The sequence below is a fragment of the Colobus angolensis genome, unplaced genomic scaffold (assembly GCF_000951035.1).
Source record: "Colobus angolensis palliatus isolate OR3802 unplaced genomic scaffold, Cang.pa_1.0 Scaffold48, whole genome shotgun sequence".
Taxonomy (NCBI): Eukaryota; Metazoa; Chordata; class Mammalia; order Primates; family Cercopithecidae; genus Colobus; species Colobus angolensis.
The window spans coordinates 3237874-3246191 of NW_012118265.1; the positions used below are offsets into that span (position 1 = coordinate 3237874).

The 8318-nt window shown below is 40.4% G+C and overlaps 1 protein-coding gene across 2 annotated transcripts in view; it reads left to right on the plus strand.

Annotated features, from left to right (window-relative positions):
- The first annotated feature begins 253 nt into the window (after window positions 1-253).
- Window positions 254-8318, plus strand: part of RNF13 (ring finger protein 13) — a 172228-nt gene continuing 164163 nt past the window's right edge. The window contains exons 1-2 of one of the 2 annotated variants that reach the window (XM_011958945.1): window positions 254-1102; window positions 1658-1759. The gene's annotated coding sequence lies outside the window, so the exon portion shown is untranslated. The remainder of the gene's footprint in view (window positions 1103-1657; window positions 1760-8318) is intronic. The other variant, XM_011958944.1, reaches the window with a different exon arrangement.

The window sequence follows — 8318 nt, forward strand, 5'->3', positions numbered from 1 at the left end:
AGTAGAAGTAGTGGCTGATTCTATGTCTCCTGACATTTTAGTTCAGGACTCGGTCATCTTTGCACTAAGTCACACTGCTTTTGTAAGGTGGCGAGTTGGCAATGATTAATCAGTGTGGATAGTACAATCCGGTAATTTAAGTTTCGACTGGTTTAAGATTGGGACAACCAGAAAAGGTTTATCAGAAGGGCGGCAAGGGACGAGATTTTTGGTTCATCAAAAGGAGGCAAGGGTTTTAAAAATCACGTGGTTTGACTTTTGCTAAGCCCCGGGGATGGCGCGTGTCAGGCCCAGAGTGCTGATGTCAGCGCGGATCCAAGCCAGGCCTGGGGGACTGGCGTTCAGACCTCGGGCCGCTCGCATCTCTAACAATTTGAGTCCTACTCTAAGGTGTGGTCACGGTCCCACCCACCCTGATCTCAGACTGGGCACGGTGCGGGAGGAGGGCGGATGAGGCCTCGCCCTCGCCTATTTAGTAGGTTGGGTGAGTGTAGTGTGCGGGGAAGAGACGCGTCAGCGTCGGGGCCAGCCGGGCATTCGGATCTTGGGCTACTGTGTCCCAACAGCCGGAGCGGATCAGACCGACCGGCCCTGCCCGCTCGGTCCCGCGCCCTCCAGACCCTACGGTCTCCGTTTCTAGGGGCACATGGTTAGCTGCAGACGCCCACAGCCAATCCACTCTGCCAGCCTGCCCCTTCCTCTGCCAAGAGCAGCTTCTTCAGCCGCGCTACAGTTCCGCAGACGCCTGCCCCACCCTGCCCTTCCCTTCCAGGGAAGACCGATCACGCGGCCAAGAACGAGACTCGCAAACTGGGCATTTCTCCGAGTCGGGCTGGAGCAAGTAGCGAGACTCCTTGTGAGAGTGGGAAGGAGCCTTAACAGGCAACCATGTGGCCCAATGGGTTTTCTGTGCCTTTGGGTGCGGCCCAATGAGGCGTGTGGGGCGGGACTTCCGCTTCGCCTCGGTGTTGTCGTCCCTGCTCTTACTCCGGGCTGTGGGGGTCGGTGCGGATATTCAGTCATGAAGTCAGGGTAGGGACTTCTCCCGCAGCTACGCGGCCGGCCGGCGAGACTGTTTGTGTTGCGGGGGCTGGACTTCAAGGTAAGACCCTGTCCGGCTTCGCGGATTATCGAGAGGCCCAGAGAACATACCCCGCTTGTTGGCCCTCGAGCTCGGAGTCGGCCCTGCTGCTGAGGTCTTTGCTGCTCATCTGGAACTGGGCGAGAAGTAAATTAGGCTCCTTTCTGCAAAAGGAATGAAATAGTCTTGTCCTCGGGGGACCGAGTCTCCCCTGCACTCTGATTCTGCGAGTTTGTGTGTGTCCAAAGTTGAGTTACCGGTTTTGCTTCTCTCATTCCCTTCTTGAGGCTGCAAGAGCCTGCCTGGAAAACATGTTTGGAAGGCTTTTCTTAGTCAAGCACCTGCTGCAACGTCCTCGGGGAAATCGCTTGACTTTAGTTGAGGGGGCTGTTTTGTCTTCGGATAGAAGGAGGGCAATCACTTCCTCTCTTTTACCCTCACCCCCTTTTTCTTTCCCTGTAAGCTCAGATTGCAGATTTGGGACGTGACCCCTGCTAGGGCCAGATACTACGGTCAGTCAGCAGCTCTGCCTGTACGCTTGACTTGACTTGCACTTATTAAAGAACTTTGTCCCAGAGAGAAAGAGAGAGTGGGCAGACATAGAAGCCAAACAGTAGTATCCCGGAAGCACTCATGCAACTTTGGTGGCAGCCACTCAGTTTTCTCTGCCAGTGTCTGGTAAATTCCTCTATTTTGTCCTAATCTGACAATAGTAAATAGTAAATTTCCAAAACTGTTGTTTCATCATCAGTTTCAGCACCGTGGGCAGCTGCTCGGGTCCTCTCTTGTTGCCCCAAACCTGCCCGGCTATTACTGTTAGTCAGTGATGCAGCAGGAACAGTGAAAACTGATGCATTCCTTTCTACAATGATGTGTTGTTCTCCAAGGAGAACATCTGCAGTTTTTGTTACAATATAAATAAGTAAGGTAGCTGTGCCTCCAAAGAGTTCTTGTGAAGAAACAAATCAATTCAAGATTTAAGGTAGGACTTTCAAGAGTTTATTCTATTTAAGCACAATTTTTTTAATGGGTGGAGATTAGCTCCATATCGAAGTAACAAAACTGGACAGTGGTAGCAATTAAAAAGAACTTTAAACCGGAGGTAAGAAGTGTAGTGCAGTGCTGTAGTGCAGGGCCCATAAGGATTCATTAATAGATTTTAGAATCAATTTAGTACATTGACATAAGCATTAAAAAGAAAGAAAAAAATACCAGAGGACATTGAATGGAATAAAAGTAAATATTATGGCAAGAAGCTTTTGTTTCAGTTTTTAACAATATGCATGTGTCAAGAGGAAGTTGGAAATGTAAAGTGTATTATGGATTATTGCAAAAACAAATGTTTCAAAACTACTAGATTCCAAATTTGGGAGTCAAGCTGGGTTCAGTTCTGCCACTTACTAATTCTGTGACATTTTCCGTAAATAACAAATGAGTTGTTGTGAGGATTAAATGAAACAAAATTTGTCTATTACATAAGTTTTTTTGTTGTTTTGTTGGAAACTATTGAAGAGAAGGACAGTTATTTTTCTCTATGTAGGGAATGAGAACCGTTTTATTAGTTTTTTTTAACCTCTGCCTTTGTTTGAAGCTAGGCAGCTTGACATCTTGTCTCTATGTGTAATGCAAATCTTAGACAAAATCTTGGTTTGAGAGTTATAATACTGAAGGGTTTGGGATAAGTTCTCATCTCTCCTTGTATAAAGCTAATTTTCTCAATAGTTTTGGAGGGGCATAAATTGTTGTTAGCATTCAGCTTTCTTCCCTTAATATTTTTCTGCATTCCAGAATAACGTAGATTTATCAGAACTTTTACAGGCACTAATTTTAGCTAATTGAGGGTAGGACTGAGGGTATGACTGTCTTTGAGTTAAGTTGGATAGGAAGGCATTTTATGCCTTATAGTTCTTCCCATAGGAGATGTATGAAATGAAATAGTTTGGTCAACTATCATGGTATGTTTTGCTTACTTCGTGTAGGTGTGACCTAAAAATGGTTGGCATTTAAATAACAATATTTTTAAATCTGGGAATTAATGATGTTTAGTAGAAGGCAAATGAGTTTCAGTCAAAACAGTGTTTTGCACTGTTTGTCATGTTTACCATATAGCATTGCATATGATAGTTTCACATGACATAAAAAGGGGAAGAAAGTTGGTAAGCATTGTTACTTTTCCCAAAAGAGGAAACAAAATTACAAGCAAATTCCTTTTAATAAAGCGTACTGGTGAGTCATTGTTCAAAAATGTATGTATTCTATAGATATTTATTGAGCATATATAAAAGTAAAATATTAAACTTTTATTAATCTTTTACATTACGCAAAAGTTGATTTGGGAACAACACAGCATACGATTGGTGTTGTCATAGTTTATATAACGTAGTATATCAATAACAACAAAACAGTAATGTAGCTAATATTGATTGGTTACTATGAGCCAAATACAATTCTAAGCACTTTGTAATATCTCAGGTGGTTCTTACAGTCATTGATGTAGTAGATGGTAAATTGTTTCCTTTTTATTTTTATTTTTGGGGGACAGGGTCTTGCTCTGTTGCCCAGGCTGGAGCGATTATGGCTCACTGCACGCTTGACCTCGTGTGCTCAAGGGATCCTCCTATCTTAGCCCAACAAATAGCTGGGACTACAGTCATATACCCCCATGCCTGGCTAATTAAAAAAAAATTGTTTTTTTGTAGAGACAAGGTCTCGTTATGTTGCTCAGTCTGGTCTAAAACTCCAGGATTCAAGTGATCCACCTGCTTCAGCCTACCAAAGTGCTGGGATTACAGGTGTGATACCTCGTGCCTGTCTTATCCCCATTTTATAAGTGGGAAGTGGGGGAATTAAGGCATCACAGATACATAACTTGTGAGTTCACACAAGTAGCTGGTGGAGTAGTGGAGTAGCTGGAATTTGAACACAGGTATTCTGACTACGGAACATCTGTCTTTTTTATGTCTTATTTCATTAAAAATACGGAATGCCGTGGGCTATTGTGGATTCTTACTTGCTGATGACTTTCGGTAAGCTCCTCCTCAGTTTCCTTAACTGCTTCCTTATTTGTTTTTGTGGGGATTCAGATAATTTGTGAAGCATCAGATGGAGTATATGTTTAGTAAATTATATGCCTTAGCGTTTTTTTTTTTTTTCCATTGATGATAAGGTCATTTGAAAGATTGTTAGCAGTTGAAGGAGGGTGGAAAAAAAAAAAAAAAACTGCCATATAAGGACATTGCCCAAGCAAAGGTATAGAGATAGGAGAAGCAGAGTACATTTGGTAAGGATATGTTTAAAGACCAGACTGGTAAAGATAGATGGATACAGATTATGGAGGTTCTTAAATGTCAGACTAAAGATTTTGTATATGATTTTTAGTTAAGAAGAAACTCTCTTTATGGATAATAATTTGTGAACAGGTCCAATGGAAGAGTGGAAGCCTAGAAGTAGGAATACCATGGAGTTTAACTATAGTAGTTGAGGCAAAAAGTGATGATTGTAGTGAAGGTACAGATTTGAAAGATGTTGACATTATAATGACATCGACACTGGGAACTGACCAGAGTATAGGCCCAGGACAAATTTTTGGGAGGATAGTGATGTTATTAGCAGAAATAAGGATATTATCATGAAGAACAGGTTTTGGTGGAAGGAGATTTAGGAGGAGAGAGGATGATAGGGAGTTTACTTTTGGAGCTGAGGAGTTGTTCAGATACTTGGAAATATAGAATGAAAACTGGAAGCTCTGTGTATTCTATGAAAAAGGAAGAGACCAAATGCTTACACTGTAAGGAAATGACCTAAAAGTAACCACTCCTCTGTGGATCAGAGTTTCACAAGGAGTGATGTGACTCCTTAAATGCCTCACAAGTACAGATTTCTCAATGAAGATGCACCCATTATTTTTCCCTTTAGTGTATTTTGATTTGTGTCCTGGGAGATCAGGAGGTAAGTCAGTGGGGAGGAAAAATTTTTAGACTTAGCAAGGCTCCCGTTTATTAAAAAAAATAGCTAGTAAACTGGAGACTAGGGGTTCTCACACTAAGAATTTTGAGAGTCTGATTTTTGTGTGGTCCCAGGCATTTATAAACATATGTTGAATGTTGAATTGTTGAACATTTGAACATCTCCAGATTTGTTTTTTTTTTTTTAATTTTTTATTTTTTGAGAGGGAGTCTCGCTCTGTCACCCAGGCTGGAGTACAGTGGCGTGATCTGGGCTCACTGCAAGCTCCACCTCCCGGTTTCATGTCATTCTCCTGCCTCAGCCTCCCGAGTAACTGGGACTACAGGCGCCCGCCACCATGCCTGGCTAATTTTTTGTGTTTTTAGTAGAGACAGGGTTTCACTGTGTTAGCCAGGATGGTCTCAATCTCCTGACCTCGTGATCCGCCCGCCTCGGCCTCCCAGAGTACTGGGATTACAGGCGTGAGCCACCACACCAGGCCCAGATTTGTTATTTTTATTATCACTTCTTTGTTACTTTGAATTGGTTAATAGCAAAACATTTAGAATCAGAGAGCCTGTGTGCTTGTTATGGGGGACAATGAAAGTCAGGGTGCAACTGATGAGATTGTATTTTACTTATAGCCAGGATTGTGGAAGAAGAGACTCAAAGGGTAGGAGGCTTACCATTTTTTCCATTCTGTAAAACGATGTTGATGACAATACCAATTCTGAGAGTTGTTTTGAAATACTGAGTTAATATATGAAAAGCGTCTGGTACATGATAGATAGTAATTGAGATGTTTTTGTTATCAGTATTATTATCTTCATAAGTGGGGGCAAACACAGAGATCCCAGAACCTATTATAAGAAAAAAATTAAAACAACTGGAGGCCCTTTGTACTTGAAAAAGGGCTCAGGACTAAGTCATAGAAGGACTGCAGGTTTCCTTTCTCAGAAGATTTTCTAGAGTTTGGTACAATTGGGTAGAGCATGATGTTGAATTAAGTATTAAAATATGTCTATCTCAACTATTTTCAGTTTCCTGTCAAGTTCTCAGTAACTGGCCAATGAAACAAACCAACAGAAAAATATTGTTGAGCATGATAAGAAGGTTTACATATCTTGTCATACCATTTTTGGAAACATTACTTGGATCCTACTACTTAGGGGTTTTTCTGTAACATTTATTCACTCAAACATTTGTTGAGTACCTTCTATATCAGGCACTGTTCTAAAGAGAAAAGTCCTTGCCCTCATGGAGCTTATCTGCTAATGGGAGAAATAAGGTGCATTTTCATAATAGATGGTGGTTAGATTTTTCTCGTACTATGTATTTGTACCTATTTAAGCAGATGGTAATAATGAATACTATACCAGATTGTAACTAATTTTGCAGAGCATTTGAAAGAAGGGACCATGTCTTTCTTATTCACGTTTGTCTCTCCCTTTTCCCCTTTCTCCCAGTGGAATGGCTTAGATGGATTTAATGCTCAACAAATGTAGGTACTCATCATATGTTTATTACAGGGAGAAGGTGTTAAGGCAGAGGCTAGATAGATCTTAAAGATTAAAGGAGTCAGTTAAATGTGTCAGGTATTAAGGACCCATGTACCCCCTAGATTGAGGGTGAGAAGAAGAGAATCTGGCCGGGTGTGGTGGCTCACGTCTGTAATCCTAGCACTTTGGGAGGCCGAGGTGGGCAGATCACTTGAGGCCAGAGTTCGAGACCAGCCTGGGCAACATGGTAAAACCCCATCTGTACTAAAGTACAAAAATTAGCCAGGCTTGGTGGCGCGCTTATGTAATCCCAGTTACTTGAGAGGCTGAAGCAGGAGAATCGCTTGAATCTGGGAGGCGAAGGTTGCAGTGATCTGAGATCGTGGCACTGTTCTCTAGCCTAGGTGGCAGAGCGTGACTCTGTCTCAAAAAAATAAAATAAAATAAAATAAAATAAAATAAAATAAAATATAAAAATAAAAAGAGAATCCCCTGGCTTATCTATGAGGTTGGAATAGAAATAAAGTTATATTTAGCTGAAAGCATCAGCATTATGGGAGTCTGGGTGTCACCCAACATTCCCACTTATTAGCTGGGTGACTTTGCATAAGTATCTTAACCTCTCAGTTCATTTCCTCGTCTGTAAATGAAGCAGTTGGAATTGTCCAGTTAAAAGTCTGCCTTTACCACTTTTTGTAAAATATCTCTTGCACTAATGTTTCACTTCACTAATGTAGATAATATAGAACCAAGCATGAGCTTCCATTGAATAAGCATCAAACTAAATATATACTCTTAGTTAATAAACTAATGTTTAAGAAAAGATGTCTACAAAATTTGTTGATGCTATTTACCAGTAAGACTACATTGTAATTTTAAAAAATAGAACAAAATATTACCTAATATATGGTTTCCCCCTTTGCCATTATGTAAAGGAAAACTAAGCCATAGTATTTTAGACCTTAATAATGGATAATACTCACTTCCATATTTTAATTTATGCAACAGTTACTTGCCTCTGATATTGTGCTAGATGTTAGGTATTGTATATAGAATTAGAAAATGTATAGCTTCTAACTTTAAGGAGCTTAAGGAATAATGAGAGTGATGGACCATTTAGTTGTGTTGCATTTTGGTGTCATAGAGAAGCATATAAGGAGAGTCTGGGAGAAGAGAAAGTGTACATGATTAGAAAGAAAAAAGACTGGAGGAATGGCAAGGAACTAAACTAAATATACAAAGAGGAGCCAGTTTATGAAGAACTTCTTTGCTAAACCACAATTTAGTTCTGAACTGTATTCTGAAAACTGCTTACTCTGTTAAGGAATTTTATGCAGGCAGTAACATAATCAGGCATTTTTATGTCTACCTTTATATTCCTCTTAAGAGAAGGTGATCCCTGAGGAAGATATTTGTTATTTCTAGTTGTTTCAATGATATAGATCTTCCTGAGGAAATCGGTGTTTTAAACTTTGAAGTAAAGTCTGAGGAACATTGTCAATTTTGTGGTTATGGAGTTAATAATAATTAAATATTAATGATCATGAAATATTCAGACATTAAAACATTTAAATGTTTATTGCCACATTAATGTGAACTGAAAAGAAAACTGAAATTTTGGAATGTTTTGTGCTTTGATGTAAGGGAGCTCCTGGTCACCTACAAGAATTTGGCTTAGAATCATTTTTAAGGAGTTAGGAATATGTTGACCTTGAATTGATTGAACATGAATGTAGTTCAGGCTTGCTCGCTCTTTTCTTTTCTTTCCTTTCCTTTTCTTTTCTTTTCTTTTC